At 36.2% G+C, this 23,746-nt stretch overlaps 1 pseudogene; it reads left to right on the forward strand.

Moving 5' to 3' along the window:
- The first annotated feature begins 1,143 nt into the window (after window positions 1–1,143).
- On the forward strand, window positions 1,144–1,666 carry LOC114492238 (annotated as a pseudogene).
- The last annotated feature ends 22,080 nt before the right edge of the window (window positions 1,667–23,746 follow it).

Genomic DNA, 23,746 nt, shown 5'->3' on the forward strand with positions numbered 1-23,746 from the left:
CTTGTTGCTTTTAAGATTCTCTCCTTATCTTTAAACTCGGGTAATGTAAAAATGATGTGCCTTGGTACATTCCTCCTGGGGTCTAACTTCTTTGGGACTCTCTGAGCTTCCTGGACTGGCATGCCTATTTCCTTCATCAGATTGGGGAAGTTTTCCTTCATTATTTTTTTAATAAATTTTTTAACTTCTTGTTATTCCTCTTTCCCTTCTGGCACCCCTATGGTTTGGATATTGGAATGTTTAAAATTGTCCCAGAGGTTCCTAAGCTTCTCCTCATTTTTTTGAATTATTGTTTCTTCATTCAAGATACACATTCCTTATAGTGCAGGTGGATCATCTACCCAAGCTCATATTGTGCTGGGCTGTAAGCAAGCCTCAACAAATTGCAAGAGGTTAAAATCATCTAGAGTACATTCTTTAATCACCATTTAATTAACCTAGGAACTAATAACCATTATTTCATTTCCTAAATTAAGACTACAACAAATAAGAACTACCTGGAGTTTTCACTGCAGAAACTGATCCAGAACTCATTTTTAACACTTAATGATGTACTATAAGATAAATTTATATTTATTTTTAGTTCATTACTTACATAACATGTTTTGATTAAGTTTTTACATGTGAAATGATATATAGAAGTGTTTTTCTTGTTTTTGCCTATAAATCAAGTTCTTCATTTAAAGATGTCACTATATATCCCTGGAATCACTAATACGATAAAGATTATAGGTGAACTGAAAACTTTGTTTTTAAGAAAGAGCCAGTGTATTTACTAATCTTGATAGTCTGACTCTAAAGTCCAATGCTGGCAGGTGCCCAATGAGAAATACTCTGAACATGCAAAATCTCTTTGGGATGAGAGAGACTATCACTAACTTTTGTCATTCTGGTGGACAAGGCAATTTATTGAGAAGAGGCAATTTACTCCTGTCAGCAATTTATTCCTGTCAACACAGTTCTTACTCATACCCTGAAAAATAAACCAAATTTAAAGGAGCAAGGTAAAACAAGAAACCAAAACAAAGAACCAAGGTAATCAATGTGGAGAAAGGTCCTTGTTCTCTGTTTTTCCCTGTTGCCCCCTGACACTGCCTGGCTCTCGTCAGCCTCCCACTTGCTCCATCTTTGAGACTGAGTACCATGCCTTCAGTTAAGTTGCAGAATCCTGATGGAGAGACATCTGAAGTTGATGTTGAATTGCCAAACAATGTGTGACTATCAAAACCATGTTAGAAGACTTGGGAATGGAAGATGAGGTGATGATGAACCAGTTCCTCTACCCAATGTTAGTACAGCTATATTAAAAAAGGTCATTCAGTGGTGTCCCCACAGCAAGGATGACTCTCCTCCTCCTGAGGATGATGAGAACAAGGAAAAATGAGCAGGTGATATCTGTGTATGGGACCAAGAATTCCTGAATGTTTGTTGACCAAGGAATGCATTTTGAACTTATTCTGGTTGCAAAGTGTTTAGATATCAAAGGATTGCTTGATGTTACATGCAAGACTGGTGCCAATGTGCTCAAGGGACAACTCCTGAAGAGATTCACAAGACCTTCAAAATCAAAAATGACTTTATCCAAGAAGAGGAAGCCCAGGTACACAAAGAGAACCAGTGGTATGAAGAGAAGTGCAATGCTGTGCCTGACACCGTAACACCATAAGATTGTTTCAAATACTATTGTAATGCTCTGGTCATAACTGTTAATGTTAGACAAACAATAGACAAATGCAGCAGCAAATCAATTCATACTGCAGAGTATCATCCTCATTGCAGGTGTCATCTGAATACAGACTCCAAACCTATGGCTGAGTTTCTTCCAGGATGAACAAAAAGTGTCTTTTCTCTTTGCTCCAAGTAAAACTGAATTGTGGGCTCTCTATAGAAAGTGGGATTTTGGGCTTTCCCTGTTTTTGTAAAGTGATTTCTGCCTAATTTATTGTCTAGTTAACTTTAGTTTAGCAACCTTTTAAAAGTTGACATTGTAAATAAAACAATTTGCAAAAGTTTTATGAAATAGAAAAAAAACCATAATGTTGAAAAGATCCTCTCATTGCTGTGGTTCAAGGTAACTGAGGGGCCATTAACCATTATTTTTCATCCTCCTCCAAATCCTACTGAAGTGACAGCAGAAACATAGATCTAAAGCTGTACCTGCAGTCATGCTGCAAAGTTAGAGGGGTGCTACCAGCATACGAGAACAAGAAGAAAATTTCTGAAAGATATAAAGCAAGATTGAGTAAGAAAAGGAGAAAGGATTGCAACAAAGATGGAAATTTTCAATCTAAAAAAGAAAGAGAGGACATTACATGCAACCAATTCTTATACTTTTCACCTCTTTGCCATTTTTACATGGTGTTATGTGAAAATTAGTCTATTTAACGTTCCAGTTCTTAAACAGATTTTGGCTTATTCTTTCCATGATTCAGCCTGAATAATGAAAAAAAAAATCACTAATCACTCATTTTCACAGCACCTTAAAAATAAGCTATGATCCTCCTGAATGTCACTAAAGATATTAACTAAAATAATTTTTAAGATTTTTATTTCCCAAATTAACTTTGTTTCCACAAGGGTGACATGGTTTTATTTGTTGAATTTGAACTTTTGTTGGTTATTGATTGCTTGGTCCTTGGTCACCAGTTTACATTTGTAAGCAAGGGTCTTGATTACTGAGTGCAGTTACCTGAAGTGTATTTCCAATGACAGTATTCACCGGGATCTGTGGGCGAAGATGATTGTAGGGTGCTGGCCACAAGGTCGCTCTGGCTTGTGCACACAGCCTTTCTTTCGGGTGGGAGCACGTTCTTGTCTTCTGGTGTTTTTTAATCAGAGAAACCCTATCACATCAAAATCTCCTGGATTCTTCCACATTGTATTTGGATTTCCAAAGTCCACTACTTCGAGAGCAGGGCACTGGTGCTGTTGCTCCACCACCTGTCACTAACTGGCCAACCAGACACATGTGGCCTGCTCCTCTCAGTTCCCTGCGGCCTTTAATCCTAGGCTTATTTACAGGTTCCTTTTGTGTTGGAGGATCATTTCCATCTTTATGGAACTGCGGGTTTATTTGGGATATGCCATCAATCTTACCCTATTTGCTCTGGATCTTCCAAAAATTTGCACTTCTGATTGCAACTTTCCCTGCTTTCTAAAGTTGTTATGGATTTATTATGGTTTTATAACTCTTCTGTCACTTCAATAGAATTTTGGTAGGAAGGAAAGATAAAAGCTGCCAAAATGTTTAATCGTCTCTCTTGAACCAGTATATACATTTCTATGGCAATTTACTTGAACTATTTGAGCAACTAAACAAATGTAATCTGATAGCATTTCCTAGTTTACTGAAATGGGAGCCATCCCTCTTAATTCCAACTCTCCAGTAATATTTTAGTGAATGCTTTCAGATTCTGCTTTTCCAACCTTGCTTCAGCATAAGAGGTTCCCCTCCCCCAATCCTATCCTCTTTTGCATCGGCAGTATTTCTCCTGTGGGCTCTTTTATTCTACGACAAATGGTTAAGTTGTTCCCATCTCCAAAATAGCTCTTCCGTTTCACCTCCCTCCTACCCTTCACAGCCCTCTCATTGAATGCCATGTCCAGAGAGTGTTTAAGTAAGGGTGCTTAAACACTCTGTTAAGGAAGACTTCCTTAGAGTTCCATGATCCCCCCTGGACTGTGGTCCTCATCCTACCTCTTACACAGCTCTTCAGTCTTGGGGTCGCGAGATGGTGTGGATTATCTCAATGTGGAGTGAGAAGTACTAGTGCCAATGACAGAGAAGAGTCATGGAAATTCATCAGAAATGGGAAGAAAAAGAATGGAAAACAGTGCTGAGGCCTTCTTAAGTCAAAGCCTACATTCTTAGTCTCCATCTGCTTCAGGAGCACTGCTGAACCTTGACTCTCTCTCTCCAAAGGCACCTTCCCTGGAATTCCATGGTCCTACTTGAACTCGATCCTCTTCACATCTTGGCTGATTCCTTCCTAGTCTAAAGAGAGTCATACAGTGGGGGAGGTTTCTAAAACTAGAAGTATCAACGACTCTAAAATAAATTTTTTTTTTGAAATTCACTAGAACTTGGAATAAAAGATGGAAAATGGGAGAAAGTCTCAGAAAACAGGCTGGAAGCAATATGAAGTGAAAGGTGGAGTTAGCTATTGGGGAAGAAGGCAGAAACAGCTCTGGATTTGAGAGGCACTTCTGTGTGGGAAGTTATAAATCTTAGCATTGCCTACACAGTGGAATGGCTGGCAGATGACAGGTCCCTCAAGCCCTTAAGTGTAAGGCATCAGATGAACATTTCTGATCTCATCTGCCTAATGGGAGAAGAGCTTCTCATATCCTGGGTCACCGTCCTTTGCTAGTTCTGGAGGCAGATGGGGTAGCCAGCTTATCGCTGGATCCTGCTCACTTGTGGCCACCTGGAACGGGCCTTGGGCAAGGCAGAGATCCTGGAGAAAGTACCAGTTTCCCTGGTGAATGCCACAGTACTCTGGCCATTCCTTTATCTCATGCCTATTAAGTATCAAAGCATGCTCATTTTAGTAAATCATTTTATGCTATTTACTTGTGATGAGTCCTGAGTTGTTTTATGGAAGAATTATTTTATCTCTAAGCTAGTCAAGAAAAATGTCTTTGTGCTTTATTTCTTTTTAAAGTTATTATCTCCCTAGTATAGTGCCCTGCATAAAAATTAAATGAACATCTATTCCTAGAAAAGTCCCTATAAAAATTTTCTGTTCAACTACTGGAATGTTCTTTAAGCAAATAAAACCATTTTTCTTCTTTCACTTTTTAATTTGAAGGTAATATATTTCAAAATAATTAGAAAAGATAATTAAATATTGGTAAGTTTTCTTGGTTAGTATGGTGTGGATAAAACAACAAAACTTCTGGTGTTCGGTTATTTAAGATTATGTGTGAAACTATTATTTTAAGGATAAGGAAAACAAGGCCAAATTAGACCACCTGAAAATGAGCACAGATGAGGAACAGAGGTGAATTAAAGGAGTAAGAGGAAGGAAACTCTTATCCCTGAAGATTCCTTCTTCACCTCACCACCAGTGCCTCTCTCCAATATTAATTTTCTTCTTCTTATATCCCAGAATCCCTTTACTTCTCAAGCCCTACCATGAACGTGGTCTGTTTGAAGATTACTGACAATTGTTAAGAAGTAGTAAGAATGGGTACATAAGGAAGGCAAATAGAAGAAACATGTGATAATAATATGTCATAGGAAACTTGCAAACCACATGATTAGAAAAATCATATGATCACTAAACCAATGGGAGAGAGCTTGAGAGGGAGCAGGTTTCAGAACCAGAGATATCAGAGCCTGAACTTTAAGTGAGAATTATAGGTGATAACCAGGAAAGTGCCCACTATCAGACATTCAGGCAATTTTTCCTTCACCTGGCAGTAATAGTTACATACCTTGTAGGCAGGTAGAGCTTGAACATGGTTACATATGTTGAGTTCATAAGTGAGAAATCTTTCATGTTTTTTAGATAGTGATGGATCAAAATAATCTTTTAATTTTAATCTCTTGGATTTAATAGTAGTTGCAGAGGAATATATACATTCTTTAAGTTAGAAAAATTATTAGCAATCTCTTGAGTAGACTTTCCACAAAACATGGGGTATTCCATTTATGTTGTTTATATTGTTGATAATGTATTAGTATGATTATAGCATTTGGTGATGGAATAATGCTATGGCTGGCAAAATTTTTCTATAAAGAACCAGATAATAAATATTTTAGGCTTTGCAGGCCAAGTGGCAAAGCTGAGGATTTTATATAGAGCATAACTAACAATATGTAGAGAATAAACTGCTTTATTAACAAAACTCAGAACTTTTAGCCAAGATGGAGGTGTAGGTAGATATGCTTTGCTGCCTCACACAATCCAAAGGACAACAACTAATTTAAAAATAATAAACAACCAGAACTGCAAGGAAATCGAACTGTATGGAAGTTGGACAACCATACAGGAATTAAAGAAGAAAGATTCATCCAGACTGCACCACAACACAGCAAAGTGGGTTGCCCCACCCTGATGAATGCCTAGGGCTCTGTCCCTTACTATATAACAGGTGAGCCCAAACAAATAAAAATGGCCCAAATGAAGGAACAGATCAAAACTCCAGAAGAAGAGGTAAGTGATGAAGAGATAACCCACCTATCTGATGGAGAGTTCAAAACACTTCTTTCTTTCTTTTTTTGGTAAGATTTTATTTATTTATTTTAGGCAGAGAGGAAGGGAGGGAGAAAGAGAGGAAGAGAAATCTCAATGTGTGGTTGCCTCTAGCATGCCCCCGACTGGGGACCTGGCCTGGCCTGCAACTGAGGCATGTGCCCTGACTGGGTATCAAACCAGCAACCCTTTGGTTTGCAGGCTGGCGCCTCAACCACTGAGCCACACCAGCCAGGGCTCAAAGCACTTCTAATCAGGATGCTCACAGAAATGATTGAGTACAAAAAAAAACAGAGGAAGAAATGAAGGCTATGAAAAGTGAAAACAGAGAAAAATATACAGGGAACTGATCATGAAGGGAAAGAAACCATCACTCAAATCAATGATTTGGAGCAGAAGGAAGAAAAAACATTCAACCAGAACAGAATGAAGAAATAAGAATTCAAACAAATGAGGAGAGGCTTAGGAACCTATGGAACAACTTTAAGCACTCCAACATCCAAATCATAGGGGTGCCAGAAGGAGAAGAGGAAGAGCAAAAAATTGAAAACTTATTTGAACAAATAATGAAGGAGAACTTCCCCAATCTGGCAAAGGAAATAGACTTCCAGGAAGTCCAGGAAGCTCAGAGAGTGCCAAAGAAGTTGGACCCAGGAAAGCACACACCAAGGTACATCATAATTACATTACCCAAGAGAAAAGATAAAGAGGGAATCTTAAAAGCAGCAAGAGGAAAGGACACAGTTACCTACAAAGGAGTGCCCATTAGGCTATCAGATGATTTCTCAAAGGAAGTCTTACAGGCAAGAAGGAGATGGAAAGTAGTATTCAAAGCCCTGAAAGGGAAGGACCTCCCCATCCAAGATTAGTCTATCTAGCATAGCTATCATTTAGAATGGAAGAGCAGAGTAAGTGCTTTCCAGATAAGGTCAAGTTAAAGGAGTTCATCATCACCAAGCTTTTATTATATGAAATGTTAAAGGGACTTATCTAAGAAATAAAAGATCAAAAACTATGAACAGTGAAATAACAACAAACTATAACTATCAACAACTGAACCTAAAAACAAGACAAATACTAAGCAAACAACTAGAACAGGAGCAGAACCAGAGAAATCGGCATCACATGGAGGTTTGTCAGCAGGGAAGGGGATGGGGGAGAATAGGGGAAAAGGTACAGGGAACATACAAGAAGCATAATTGGTAGGTACAAAATAGACAGGGGTAGGTTAAGAATAGTATATAAAATAGAGAAGCCAAAGAACTTTTATGTATGCCCCATGGACATAAACTAAGTTGGGGTAATGCTGGTGGGAGGGGGATAGAGGGTGGAGGGGATAAAAGGGAGAAAATAATAGGACAACTGTAATAGCATAATCAATACAATATACTTAAGAATTCAAAATATAAAAATTAACATTTAAGAAAATACATGCCTAGTGAGAAGAAAGTTCTGGGGTTTTTTAGTGATAACTTTTCACTTATTAAGGGTTCAAATTTAGTATTCCCTGGCATCAAATGATTGCAAGTGTTCCTTTTGAAAAATTCTTCTTAGTCTATGGGTAGTAACCAAAATGGCAGTAAGTTGGTTTTGGTCTGTGGACCTGAGTTTATTGACTTTTACAGTAATGAGCCTTAAAGCTATCAGGATCTGCCTTTTTTAAAAAAATTGAAGCGTGACTTTCAACTTTAGGTTTATGAAATAAAGCAACTGCAACTCAAGAGTTTTTTCTTTATAAACTTTGTGCTAATAAGATTAAATCAACCAGTACACTTCCAAGTATCACCTTATGGAAGAAAGAATCCACTGGTTTTATTTTAGAACTAATGCTTCTTGAGTCATCATGAGGACTGTTACACATTACCCCTTGGAAAATAATAGCCAGAGTAAAGAAAGAGCCTGTACTCTAATGTCAGTTAAAATCAATTGATGTAATTTTTGACCTCTGATATTGCTTATAATGTTTTCTACACTAGAGCTTAGATTTGGACACTTCCAGTTAGATCCACTGTAGATGATAAATTGTGAATACTAAAAAAGGTAAATACTACTTTCTCAAAGAATGCTGATTGTTTTTATATATTGTTACAGCTTGCTTTCTCTAAAGCTCTAGAAAATAATGAAATAAGTCTTCATGGAACCAAAAAATCAAGAGGATTTAACATTACAAAAAAGTAAAAGCCAGAGCCACATTTGAGACTAAACATTATTAATAACAGTTTTTAAAAAGGGCAGTAAAATTCTTGAAATAAACTTAATCCTGGGATGATCATTGACTTCATAAGACTCAATTGTTAAGGAACTTGAGAGAAAGGACCTTTCTTTAAGGGTGTTTAATTTAGAATGGATAAATCCAGACAAAGATGCTTAGAAGATAACTGAACAGCTAATCATCAATAAAGCAGATGAAAGAAATAACATTTAATATGCATATTATATATTCTGAATGAAGAAGAGACCTAGAAAACAAAATAACTTATAAAGCAGATCTATTTAAGGACCCTAAGTTGCTTCTAAAATTAGTATTATTTTACTCTTACATACTGAAAAATTAATTCAAATATAGTAATAACCAATTTGCCTGCTGCCAGCAACAGCCATTCTGGGATGCCAGATCCATTTCTTTTTGGGGCCACAGAATTCATTTATTTAACATTCTTAAGGTAATACAAAAATGAATTAAAATCATTCTGAAATGACATAGCTTGATATGCCAGTTAATACTTAAAAGATAAAGATAACCAAAGAGAAAAGGTTAAGGTGAAATCCTTAAGCAAATATTAAAGATTTAGTCTTAAAATCTGAAAAAAAATCCATTAATAAAGAACTTGCTTCAAGAATTGTGAAACTTTTGATTAATGGAGAGCTTTTGTTTCATTCTTTATATATTTCAAAGAAGAATAGACTGCTATTTTTCTGAATTCAAGTAAAATTCTGCTGAAGAATAGAGAGTTGCCCCCAGGAGCTCTCACCATTCCTTTCTGTTTGGTGATCCAACAACACGTACACCTGGGAGACAGAGGATACCATTAAGAGACAAGATGTTTAAAGCTCCCATATCAAAATCCTTCTAACAACTCCTCTCAGTCTAAAAGTAACAAGGAGAATTAGAAACTTTTCTCACATCTGAAGTTTAAATCGTGTGTGATAGTTGAAGAGAGATCTGGAATTGGAATTCACATGTTACACAAAATGTATCTATTTTGGGGACTTGGGGTTCTCAAACCAAAGCTACCTATCCCCTCGGGTGAATGTGCACGTTAAAAGGGTTTCCTGTTGCATCTGCAGGCAATGCCTGGCTGGCTTGCTTGTCTACCAGCAAAAACTTCGATGGAGCTGCTTCCGCTCCAGATGTTCTGGGGACACTAAAGTCTTTGCACCGCCTTGCTGGGAATACTAGATGTCTCGCTTACCTGCAGCTACCCCCTAACAATAGTAGATAAGACATGGGCTGAAAGGTCCACTATTATCCACAGTTTCCCAGAAGTTAAAGGCCATTTAATAATGAATGCTGAAAGAGTAAATTCAGTGGCTCACAAAACAAATAGATCTGTGCCAATTTTTTTTTTTTCTGAGCAGGTCTATACTGGGTAAGTGTGCCAAGGAGTGTTACTCCATTAGGACACGATCTATTGCTTTTTAATTCTTTGGAGATTATCCTTTCCATTATTTCATTGGGCTGTGTAGGTTCATGACCCTTTAATAACAAAAGTTTTAAACTGAGGGATTTCCACCTAGAAATAACATTTTCATCCTAGAAATTAATTCATAAGAGAAATTTTACTTAGTCATGTACACGTAAACCTCTTATCCCCAAAATGATTTGAGACAGCCACTTGTGAACATTTACCTTGTCAGTAATTTTATTAGAATCTGTTATCACACTAACTTTACAAACAGGAGATAATTAATTAACCTTGACTCGTTCAGAAGACTCTATTTCAACTAGCCTATACTTACAAAGAAAACAGGCTTATGGATATATGGGTGTGTTTTTTAATATATATTATTTTTAAAAATTTTAGGTATATTTTATTCATTATGCTATTACAGCTGTCCCAATTTTTTCTCCTCTTTATCCTCACTCCATCCTGAACAACCCCATCTTCCAACATTCCCCCTCACCCACTTAGTTCATGTCCATGGGTTGCACATATAAATTCTTTTGCTTCTCTGCTTCCTATACCACTTAACCTCTCCCCGTCTATTTTATGCCTACCAACTATGCTTCTTATTTCCTGTACCTTTCCCTCCTCTGATTCTTCCCCTTTACCTATACACTGATAACCCTCCATGTGATGTCCATTTCTCTGGTTCTGTTCCTGTTCTAGTTGTTTGCTTAGTATTTGTCTTGTTTTTAGGTTCAGTTGTTGATAGTTATAGTTTGTTGTTATTTCACTGTTCATAGTTTTTGATCTTCTATTTCTTAGATAAGTCCCTTTAACATTTCATATAATAAGGGCTTGGTGATGATGAACTCCTTTAACTTGACCTTATCTGGAAAGCACTTACTCTGCCCTTCCATTCCAAATGACAGCTTTGCTGGATAGACTAATCTTGGATGGGGAGGTCCTTCCCTTTCAGGGCTTTGAATACTGCTTTCCATCTGCTTCTTGCCTGCAAGGCTTCTTTTGAGAAATCAGCTGATAGCCTTATGGGCACTCCTTTGTAGGTAACTGTGTCCTTTCCTCTTGCTGCTTTTAAGATTCCCTCTTTATCTTTTCTCTTGGGTAATGTAATTATGATGTGCCTTGGTGTGTGCTTTCCTGGGTCCAACTTCTTTGGCACTCTCTGAGCTTCCTGGACTTCCTGGAAGTCTATTTCCCTTGCCAGATTGGGGAAGTTCTCCTTCATTATTTGTTCAAATAAGTTTTCAATTTTTTGCTCTTCCTCTTCTCCTTCTGGCACCCCTATGATGTTGATGGTAGAGCACTTAAAGTTGTTCCATAGGTTCCTAAGCCTCTCCTCACTTTTTTGAATTCTTGTTTCTTCATTCTGTTCCAGATGGATATTTACTTCTTTCTTCTGCTCCAAATCATTGATTTGAGTCCTGGTTTCTTTCCCTTCACTCTTGGTTTCCTATATATTTTGCTTTATTTCAATTTGGGCAGCCTTTCTTTTTTCCTTCATTTTGCAACTGAGCTCAATCAGTTCTGTGAGCATCCTGATTACCAGTGTTTTGAACTCTGCATCAGATAGGTTGTCTATCCCCTCATCACTTAGCTCTTTTTCTGGATTTTTGATCTGTTCTTTCATTTCAGTCATATTTCTTTATCTCAGTGCATCTGTTATGTTGTAAGGGGATGAAACCTTAGGGATTTGCCAGAGTGGGGCAACCCTCTATGCTGCATTGTGACACTGTCTGTGGGGCAGGGGTCTGAGAGGGAACAATGCCACTTGCTTGCTCTGCTCTAGCCCCACTTTACAACAGACTCTCCTTGAGACTGGGAGTTTATCTTGCCATGGAAACCCCCGCTGTATTTTACAGCTAGCTTTAAGTCTTTAGTTTCCTGTTCAGCCAGCCCCACCTTGCCCACATGGTCTGTTGCCTTGCCATGGGTCCTCTCCCTCCTGCTGCCCATCTCCACCTCTCCTACCAGTTTGGATGAATGTTTCTTTAACTCCTTGGTTGTTGGAGTTCCATGCAGTTTGATTTTCTGGCACTTCTGATTGTTTATTGTTTTAAAATTGGTTGTTATCTTTCTTTTGGTTGTGTGAGGGAGCAAAGTGTTACTACCTACACCTCCATCTTGACCAGAACTCTAATGTATATTACTTTTGATCATTTTTGTATGTCTTGAATATCTCATAAATTTTAATAACAAGAAAAAGCTATAGCTCACCATGTTAGTAAAAATAAAAGACATTAATAATATCCAGTTTGAGCAGGCTTTGGCAAGTGTGTGAGGGAGCTGGGATGCTCATGCACATTTTAGGAGACATAGCAATTGGTTCAAACTTTTAAAATCCTATTTTTAACAAAATGTTCGTAGTCTATATTTGAAATGTGAAAGATAAAACCATACAGCTTTTGGATGATAACATGGTCTTCATGAACTTGAAATACAGGAAGATTTTTCTTAAATGAGACACAGAAAAGGAACAAATTGTTCATCAAAATACACCATTAAGAGAGTGCAAAGAGAAGCCATGGCACAGAATATCATATTGCAACACACATATCTGATAAAGTGCTTACATCTAGAATAGTAAAAGAATACTTACCAATTCATTAAAAACTTGGACAGAGCCTCTATAGGAGAATGTTCAGAGACCAACAGGCACTTTGCAAGAGACGGTGTTCAATGGCCAGAAAACATGATCTGAGAGCTACAAATCGCACATACAGAGATACCACTGTATACTCACCAGAATGACAAATACTAAAAAGACTGATGATACAAAGTGTTAGTGAGGCTATGGAGCAGATGGAACTGTAGTTCACTGCTGGTGAGAGTGCAAACTGTTTTAATTGCTTAAAAAACAACAACAACTTGCAATTCCACTCAATAGAAAGCATATGTATATGAACCAAAGATCCTTATTGTTGAGTGAAATAAGGCAAAAGAAACCAACCCAAAGAGAATACATAAGAATAAATAACAAATACTTTCATACAGAGAGAGCTAATTGGGAGAAGGAGGGCTGCCTTCAGGAAAGTGGGAAGGACTAGTGACTGGGAAGGGCACAAAGTGGAGGGAGGACTCCCACATCCTTCATAAGGTTTTCTGCCTTGACCTGGATAGCAGTTACAGGTATGATCACTTTGTAAAATTTCTTTTACCTGTATACTCTATTTGTGCTTTTTTTCTGTGTTAATTTTTCAACATGAAGGTAATAAAAAAGAAGGTATCCATGCAAGTTGCATGAGTTTCCGAAAAGAGATCCTATCAAAAATCACTGTATTCATCCATATAGAAGATAACTCTGATTGCATCAAAAAATCATTCTGCATGGGAGTTTTAATATGCATAATTTATCTTCTTAAACTAAGAATGATTTTCTTCTATTTTCAAAAATTATCTCTCCTCCATCACCTGTTTCTGTTCTGTTTACTTGAAAGAGGGACCTCCAGAATTTTTTTCCATATCTCTAAACTTTTTCTCCCATAGTTTCCAAACTGTTATAATTTTTGGACATACTCTTGACTGGTAGGAAATGATCAGATTATTAACCTGTTTCTTTGTTTTGATATATTATTTGCCTCTGAACATCATGTTAACCTCAGATTATATATACGCAATTGAAGAAACCCATATACTCTTCTGAATGAATTCATTAATATCTTAAGAAACATCTAGATTTTCACTGAATTTTAAAAATTTCTACTCAAATATTATGTTAGTTAAACACAGTGAAAGAGTAAAGGAAAAATAATGAAGACAATGCTCCTAAATGAGTTTGAGAACTTTAAACTCTCTTTCTTCAAATCTTACATGGTACAGACATAAAGTAATGAAATCAGATTTTTTAAAAGTTAATTTACACGATGGAATACTACACAGCAGAGAGAAAGAAGGAGCTCCTACCCTTTACGACAGCATGGATGGAACTGGAGAGCATTATGCTAAGTGAAATAAGCCAGGCGGTGAGGGACAAATACCATATGATCTCACCTTTAACTGGAACATAATCAACAAAAGAAAAAAGCAAAGAAAATATAACCAGAGACATTAAAATTAAGAACAATCTGACAGTAACCAGAGGGGAGCGGGGAGGGGATAATAGAGAGAAGGGTTTCCAGGAACAACTATAAAGGACACATGGACAAAACCAAGGGGGAGGGTGGAAGCAAGAAAGGGAGGTAGGTTTTGCTGGGGTGGGGAGAAAATGCAGATAACTGTAATTGAGCAACAATAAAATAATTTTTAAAAAGTTAAGGTCAAGTTTGGACTATGGCATTTAACAAAAATTTTATTTAAGGATGATATTTTAAGGTATAACATGCTTTAGACATGCACTTTCCTACGAATGCCTTTAAATAAGCTTTCTTACAGAGAATTTTAGTTCTATGTCTGGCTTTAAACAGTTTTTGTTTGTAGGTTTTGGGTTTCATTTCAATGAACATATTTGTGGGACAAGAGCCAAGAAAATGTGCCATTTGGGGAAGGAGGGAAAAACATTTTGTTTCCTTTTTTCTTGAGATATTTCTGTTTACAGAGTGAATATAGGTTGCCACCAAACTTCCACATCTGAACAGTAAAGGTGACTTTGTCAGCATTACCTTGTCCCTGAAGTCAGTAGCTTTCCAAAACAGTGTAGTTGCCGGCTGACCTCTTTAGTTACTGCTACGCTTAGACACTTTAACAAAAGCCTATTGTTCATCTTAAGCAGTATCATTTCATTCTAATGTATTGTTTGCCCAAGGTGAATTTATTTTTAAGTAAGGATTAATGGTGTAAAGTTATTCCACTACCAAGCTGCTTTAACAACATTGAGAAATTATTTTCACAGTCACTAATTAAAAACTAAAAGCAGAACCAGAATCTATCCAGTGTTTGCTTTGCTTCAGCACTTTGGAACCATTGCTATTAGCATTTCATTGGAAATAATTTATTTTATAACATGACACATTTTTACACTTAAATTTCTCACTTAAAATTTTAGAGCAAAGTAGTTTGAGAAAAGTAGCTTTGTTCTATATAATCCCTCAATAGCAGACATAATATAGGTGTATCATTGACCTGTGGAGAGGCCATTTAGCATAGAGGTTAAAACCAGATACCTAAGGCCCAGTGTGTTTAGGTGCATCCCACCACTGCCTACTTATGTAAACTTGGCCTAGTTAATTTCTAAGCACCTTAGTTCCATCATCTGCGAAATGAGGAAGACAATAGTGCCTAACTCATAGGGATGTTGTTAAGATAAATGAGTTAATACAGAGTCTGCCATATAGTAAATATTTAATAGAATATAGTTAATTCCTTACTTTTAATGCTGAGGCTGTAATAATGTTTGAAGATACTAAATTAGTAGGGATATAGGTATATCATATAAAGTTATAAGTCATCTTCCAAAAGACCTATAAATAAAAATCACTAATTGTAGGAACAAGAAGAATGGCAGGGAAAATAGATCCCCATTTTTCCTTAAACCCAATAAAAGTAGGATGAAGAATATAATAAAGATAACTGCATAAATCAGTTAAATGCTGTATGCCTTCTTTGCTATTTCTGTTATCCTTGATGCTTTTTAGCAGTTTCCTTTATGACCCCAAACATTTCCTATGTCCTATCTCCCAGAAACTTAACACACACGCACAATCACACGAAGCCGAGGTATATACAAACCCCACAAAGAAAAATAAAGGGCACCAAATATAATAAACTCCTATACTTTTTCATGTCTTTGTAATTTTGCACTGGGTTATGTAAAAATTTGTGGCTTAACCTTCTAGTTCACTAAGCTGGTGTTCAGACCTTTTCTTTCAATTATTTATCCCAATACTAAGATTTTGTTTTACATAACCTGATAATTGATTCAATTTTATAGTATCCCTTTAGCTCCATCTCCCATAATTTATCAAACACTAATTACAATGATTAGTATTGTTTTGCTTGTCATATGAACTCATATTCACAGAAGGTTAAATTATTTTTGTGTTGAATGTGACACCTGTCTCCTGAGCCTGTGTCAGTTTTCTGAAACTTCTTGGAGTTTTTTTTTTTTTTGGTTAACGGTTTATGTTTATGAATAAGTATCTACATTCCTAATTATTACTAGTTGGAATATGTGTCCTCAGTCCAAGTGGCAATCTTTTCTTTCTTGGGCTTGAGAAGAGGATCTGATTGTATGAGTTCTCGCCACATCCCCACCACATCCCCAGACCAATCATGCAGGTCACATACCTCTTGGATGCAACCAGTCCTCCTTATTGTGAGGCCACTGCAGGCCACTTCTCTGGTACCAAATCCATCTCTGAGAATCCTTCCATCAGTTAGGTTCATATGCCTGTGGCTTCAGCCTGGTTTTAGATGGCAGATTAGGCTGCTTTGAGAGCAAGGCACTAATGAAATTTTTCTACCACCTGGAATTTAATAACTGCTCAGTCAACCAGATTCCATCCTTCCCAGTTTACTATGGCCTCCAGTCTTCAGTCCACAGATGTCATGCTAGTGCTTTGTGTATTGCTGATATTCCCAGATAAATTAAATAAGCAATTAAAAAAACTTAATATGAGGTATACCCACATTCACAAATTAGAAGTCTTAGTATTGTAGAAATCTCAATTCTGCCCTAATTAGTTAATATACTTAATGTTTTCCTAAATTCCAGTATCATTTTTGGTTGAAATTGACACACTGATTCTAAAATGTTCATGGAAATGCAAAGGGCTAAAAAGACCTGAGACGATATGAAGGAACAAAGCTGAAGGATTTATTCTATTGGATATCAAGACATACTTAGAACTATAATTCAGATAGTATGGTATTAGAACAAAGATAGATGAATAAAACAACAGGAAAGAAAAGGGAATTTGGAAACAAGGACACAATTATACAAACTCTTAATTTTCACTGCAGAGCACTGAAAAAAAAACTGTCATTTCAATCAATGGTGATGGTTCAATTCTATATCCTTATGAAAAACATAAAATATAAAATTTACCTTGCTCCATACACAAAAATCAATTTTGATGAGACCGTAGATCTAAATGTGAAAGATAAACAATAAAGCTTTTAGAAGATAACATAACACTTCTTCATGGCCTCAGGCTTGAAAATGTTCTCTTAAATAGGACATTGAAGGTATTAATGATAAACAAAAAAGTGGTAAGTTGTACTATACAAAATTAGTAAAATCTGTTCAAGAAAGATACCATTAAAACAGTAAAAAGGCAAGGAACAGAATGGGAAAAATATTTGCAGCAGACATATTTCACAAAAGCCTCATATCTAAAATATATAAAGAACTTATAAATCAATAAAAAGAACAGATAGTTCCATACAAAACTAGATGAGACACTTAAACAGCCATTTTATAAAAGAGATGATCAAAATGGCCAATAAAAATATAAAATTATTCAATTTCATTAGTAGTTAGAGACATGCAAATTAAACCCACAATAGATATCATAACATACCCACTAGAACTGACAAAATTGAAAGACAAACCACACCAAGTGCTGGCAAGGATGTAGAGCAAAAACAATACGCAGCCAGTGGAAGTCCAAACCGACACTACTACTTTAGACAACTATACGTATCTTCCAAGTTTAAACATGTATAAACTTACACTACCTCTCATCTTAATTTTTTATGTGACACTGAATTTTTCATATCTATGCATAAAATGTGGCAAAACATTATGTTTTAGGTATTGAATCTGTATATTTAATGGTTTAAACATTTTATCCTTATTCTTGAAAGGAGGCAAAAACAGACTTCTATTTGTCAAGTGCAAAATATAACCATATGTTAAAGCTAACAATAAAGCTTCTAAAAATTATGTGTATGGGAATACTAAACTTCATACATAATTTCTAAATCATGTTTTACTTTTAATTACTCTTAAATGAGCAAAGTGACCTTGTAAGTGAAGTAGATATGTACTAAGTGTATATATATATGTATATAAATATTAAATGTATATATAATATTAAATGTGTGTATAGATGTATATATTTATACATACATTTAGTATTCAATAAATATTTGTTAAGTACCTTCAGAGTGTCAGAAGCTGTACCATTCCCTCCCTAACTGACCTAGGGCCTACATTCTAGCCAAAGAACATAGAGAGTAAGCAAAGCAAAAATAATAAAATATACCCCATGTGAGACAAGGATGAGTGTCAAGGACACATTTAAGATAAGGAAGCAGTAGATGAAGTATTAGAGTGGTTGTGTGGCATTTATAAATGAATGGCAAGGAAGGTCTCCCTGAGAAAGTGATGTGCCCCCGCTCCTCGCCCCCGTGAACCATGCTGGGAGAAGAATGTTCTAGGTACGCTAAATTCCAAGTGCAAAGACCCCATAAAATGTCCCTCATTTCCATATAAGGAAGCTGCTGTGATCATTCAAATCTTGTCTTCTGGTTACATATATATATTTCTTTTTGTACACAATTCCACATTTTGCAAGTTTTTGAATCACTATACATTTTAGTTCTTGCTTAGGAGTTATGATCTAGTTACTTTGTAAAAGCTTTCTTATATTGATTTTCTGAAAGCAAATATAATCTCACTACCCAAAAAGTCCTGACTAAAATCTCTAGAGGTTTCTGTAAACAATGCTGCGAGCCACTGAACCAAAAGTCAGGAGACGTGGGCTCCAATCCCATCTCTGTTGCTAACTTGCTGTGAGACTTTGGTCTCTATATTTTTCAGACCTTAGTTTCCTCATCTATGAAATGAGACAGGTGAGCTGATTCACAGGTGTTAAATCCATGTTTTGTTAGATTAAGATGGTATTTTAAATAACTTCAGATTAAGGTAGATACATTCTCTAGTTTAACCCTCTATTTTGCCACAGTAAATATTAAAATTGACTACCTTATACCTGGACTACTTCACTCCTTAGTCATCTGCATGACCTCTGACCAAACAACTCTTATGGACCCCCCAGCAATAAGGGTGTGATGCTGACATTCTGCCTTATTTATTTAAACTCTCACAATTTAGGAGACTGCTCTCATTCATTCATCTTCACTGTAACATGAACTATCAAAACTTCCACCCCCTGAGATGAAAATAGGGAAACATATATGTGAAAAAATGACAATGAACTCCTTATTTCCTCATTGAACAAAGGCAGAGACTGTCACATTTGGACAGAAACATACCCAGGATGGTTTGCAAGTGGTTACCTTTTATGTAACTAAGGCAGGTAAGTGTCTGAAAGAGTCTTCATGGCATAAAAGTACCATTACTTGTACAGTCCACAGAGCTTATCTTTCCTTTTAAAAAACACTCTATCTTAATTCTTTAATACAAATCAAATACACAGTTGCCAGTAGATTATACATAAGCTCTTAGAGGGTAGGACCTATTCCTTACGTGTCTTTGTACCGCAATGACATAACATAACAACCACACATAATACACACTCAATACATGCTTGTAAGGTGACTTAATACTAATAATTTTTCTGCCACTATTTTCAAGTCCTCTGTGGCATCATACTCTCTTTTGCTTTTAGGCCTCAAAATGCTATTTATTGCCTCTGACCATTGGCAATTTTCTCCTTCTTTCTCCCATCTTTACCTGGTAACTCCCTAGACACCTGGAATCCCCCCAAAATAAAACCTAAGTTGGGTGCATTCCTCTCTCTCTTGAATCTCTTTTGCATAAATATGGGCATTATTTTCACTAGATTCTAGATCTTGTGAGTGCAGAAAATGAGTCTATTTCATTCCTTATAGTAAACCCAGCATTTAGAAGAGTTCTTGGTACAGAAAAGGTACTAGAAAGAAGAAATCCTAGGATACAGCTGGCCAAAAGGAGAAAAAGGTGATTAAAAAAGAGGTGATTAGAAGAAACAAAGACTTAGAATTATTTCTCAGGAAATATAAATCAAAGTTAAGTCTTAAAAATCATTTAAAATAGCTACAAAATGATTGCTAAAATATTAAACTGAAGAATCCACATAGATCATAATCCTCAGTACTGGCTTTTTTTCTATGAATTGTTCCAAATTGGTAGGAACAAAATGCCATTACTTTAAGCAAGGATACTTCCTTTGGGGTCAGTAAAGGATATTAGAAAATATAAATTAATGGTTATTGAGGAGCGCTTAAGCATGGCAAATACAGTATCAGATGATTACAATGTATAATAGCTATGTTCACATTCAGAATGTGTTGATTTCAATGATTATAATGCACAAATGCTACCTGGCAATATTTGTTATTCTATAAAATATAAAGAAATAGAGTTGTGAAGGATGTGAGGAGTGTCAAGTTTCAAAAAATTAATACAAGGCACATGCAGTCTCCCTAAACTGCTTACATGGAGAAGTGACTCTGTCTTTATTTTAATATTACTTAAGCTCAGTTGTAAAATCCCTAAATTTAGATTTCTAAATTCCTCTGTCAAAATTTATCTTCTTGGAGGATTATTAAATCAATTAACCTTGCAAAGGGAAGGTTAAAAGGACTTCTGTAGGCTCCATTCTCACAGCATGAGAGAGAACAGGCAGAAGCCGGAGCGAACTGCTGGGAGGCTTCAAGGAAAAGCTTACACCAGCAGATGATCAGCTCTGTTCTTGCTAAAATTTGGCAAAGAAATACACTGTGGTTTCTTCAGATGACAGCATCATAATTCATTTAGCTCTCCCCTACCTTTTCACAAAAAGGCCAAAACCCCACAGGAAATGTGAGCACTGACATTTTCTACCCAGGATCAAAAACTGACTATTTTGCCAGAAATTGAAAACAATATAGCTGAAACAGTAAATACACCGTGATGTGTTGAAAGAAATAGGCTGCTGGACTGGCCAGTGACACAATCCATCATTTCTATGTTAACTTCTAATGGATAGAAAGGTAAAAAAAAAAGCAAAATATATATATTTGGGTTGGCAGACTTCCATGCAAATATAATGAAAACCAAATAATATTATAGAATCCCTTTGCATTTATTTACAGATTATGCCTCCAAGATTTACACTAAATAACATGCCTTTAATGACAAGTTTGATTGTACATTTCTAGCTGATTTCCAGGCAGTTAAAAGCCAGCTTAAGGGCCATCTCGAAGGCATGATTTCTTTTCTTTCCACAAAATGCTAAAGCTTCTTTATCATTCCGTATTCAGTCATGAACTCAGCTGCACAAGCCAAACGTAAAGATTTTATGGGGCAATCTATCACTCGAATTCGTGAACAAGAATACAAGTCTACTCATGCAGACACAAAGGGAGATTTCCATTTTTATGAATGAAAAAGAACCTTGCATAAACATTCTTTATTTAAAGTTTTAAATGAAGAAAGATGCAAAACAAAATGGGAGCATTTTGTTTTATATGTCAATATCTTGTAAGAGGGGCAGAGTGAGGAATCCAGCTCACACGATTCCCCAGGCAGCAGTATCTCCTTTGCATTAAGTACATAAATGAGATTTATGGCCACTGACCTAATCTTGGATGCCAAAATGTACAGCAGGAACAGCTTTCTGAAAAACTTAATTTAAAATTATGGTGTTAACAAAAGCACTTTAGGAAGCAGATAACACACCCGGCGCACATACACACAGGCATCTGAGCGACATGGCTATAGAGAGGAGCCCTGGTTATTTGCATAAAGCTTAGAATACATTTCAGCGATAATTCACATCTACAGGTTTTACTTTTTCTCCTTACAACTTTGATATTTATGAATTTCTAAATAAATACCTATCACCAGACAGTTGATTTTCATCCTAATGGTCATTTGATCCCAGATATTCAGAGATTCAGGTTTTGGGGAGGCTTAGAATAAAGAAAAATAAATAAACATGGTAATTTGTTTTGTGAATTTTAAAGCTGTTTTCTCACTGAGTTCTAACTAAATTAGCATCTTGGAGAGAAAAAAGGTCTGATTTGAGCAGCTGCATCCAGCACACTTTCCTCTTTGAAGGAAATAAAAAGGCCTGGATGCACTGACCCACTGGTAGCCACTGGGTGAGTTTCCTGAGCACACTGAGTTTTGACCTTAAAAAGAAAGACAAAAAAAGCAAAAGAAGAAGAAAAAAAAAAAGAAAAAAGAAGAAGAAAAAAGAAAACAGTAAATGAAACCTATAATGACAGATGCCAAATTAACACTTTCCTTACATCGTCCCACAAAACAGAATTCCTGGTAAAAAAAAAACATCCTGCAGAATAAAATGTCAAGTTAAAGAAACACATTATTTCCTTTCTCATTGAGTTCTAATAAGTGTGCCATGCATAGTTAGAGGTGGTCAACTTAAAGTAACAAGTGTTTTTCAAAGGATTTATAAAGTTTTTGCTCTTAAATACATATTTGAAGCACTAAAATGTACATTACAGGTATTAATAAATATAGCATCCCTGAAACTGATGAATTGTGCAAGTATGGAACAAGTACATAGGCCTAAAAAGATTTTCTTAAGGTCCATTAAAAATCTGAAATTAAAAGGCAGGATTAAAAAGAATACTAAATTCTCTACGATATCTGAACATTCAATTCAAGTTACTCTCTTAGTTTGGGGTGTCCCAGAACAAGGACTAGAATAAGAACTTGGGTGCTGGTCATTTATTTGGGAGAAGAATCCATGGAAGCAGAGTGAGGTGACATGGGAGTGAGACAGGGAAGCAAACCAGTTCACTCTATCAAGTGTGTTAATGACCTGGGTAACCAAGGAGCAGTCAGTTCTACTGGGGATTCTCTGAGGAATTCTGTGGAATGTGTCTCAAAATCGCTCTTCTGAAGGATGTCAGGCTGGTGCATATACTCATGCTTTCCTGTCTCCCATTGGTTGAGGTTTGCTGCAGGTGGCAGTAACTCCCTCACCCTCGCAGGCTGAGGCACAAGGGCTGAGTTAAGCGCCCTTGGCTTCATTGAAAGCCCTGAGGCACAGGAATGGAGAAGCGCACAGCCTGAGTTTACGGCAGAACCTTGTCAGTGTGCCCAGAATGGATCGCCAAAGTTGTAGCTGGGATCAGAGGTGACACAACAGTGTGTGATGAGGCACCCACACCCTGTGCATCAGAATCAGGCCACCTACAAATATTGTCACTGTATCACTTTGAACCACTTCACATGATGGAAATTAATAAGATTCTTTGTAAATCGAAAGTTTTTGCATTTTAAAATACACTATTATTCCTAAATTAAAAATATTCTGAAAACAATCCAATTAAAATTAAAATTAATGTGTTTGCATAACTAATCCAATTTGCCTTCCATGAACATTTTTTTGGTATGTGTGTATATATGTATGTATATACTTTCAGAAGAAATTAATCTTTACATTAGGAAAACAGTTAAATTTAAAGTTTGAAGGGAAAGGGAAGGAGCCGAAGAAAAGAGAGAGAGAAAAAAATCATAGGTATTTATGATGACTAATTCTCATATTATGTCTGCATTACAAAGTTATTTAAATGGAAAATAAGATAATTTTATTAGTTTTATTTTTTTTATTTCAATGAAGAACAATCTGGTTTGGATTCAGTTCACATTTTTCAACTGCTTATTTTGTCATCATGAGCAAACCCGTTGCCCTAATTGTATTTTTCAGAGGCCATATATCATCATGGTTAAAATTGCTCAGGCCTTGGGGTCAGTGGCCTGTTTGAATTTCCACTCTACAACTTACCAGAAGTGCAAAAGAGTGAAAATGACAGTACTTAGTAATATATTCAGTAATTGATACTTTAGGATTAAATTACATAATATGAGGGGGGACCTAAACATAGAATTTACTTATAAAAAATTGTGTACTTATTCTTACATGTTTAAACTTTGGTCACCTTCAAAGCACTATTTATTTGATGCAATACCCCTATCTCGATGTTTTTCCACTGCACAAAACAGATTTTGGACTCTGATTTTGATGCCTTTTAGTGCTTCTGCTGTTTTTTGTTTCACCCCTTCCACATTGGCAAAATGTT

The sequence above is a fragment of the Phyllostomus discolor genome, chromosome 1 (assembly GCF_004126475.2).
Source record: "Phyllostomus discolor isolate MPI-MPIP mPhyDis1 chromosome 1, mPhyDis1.pri.v3, whole genome shotgun sequence".
Classification (NCBI taxonomy): Eukaryota; Metazoa; Chordata; class Mammalia; order Chiroptera; family Phyllostomidae; genus Phyllostomus; species Phyllostomus discolor.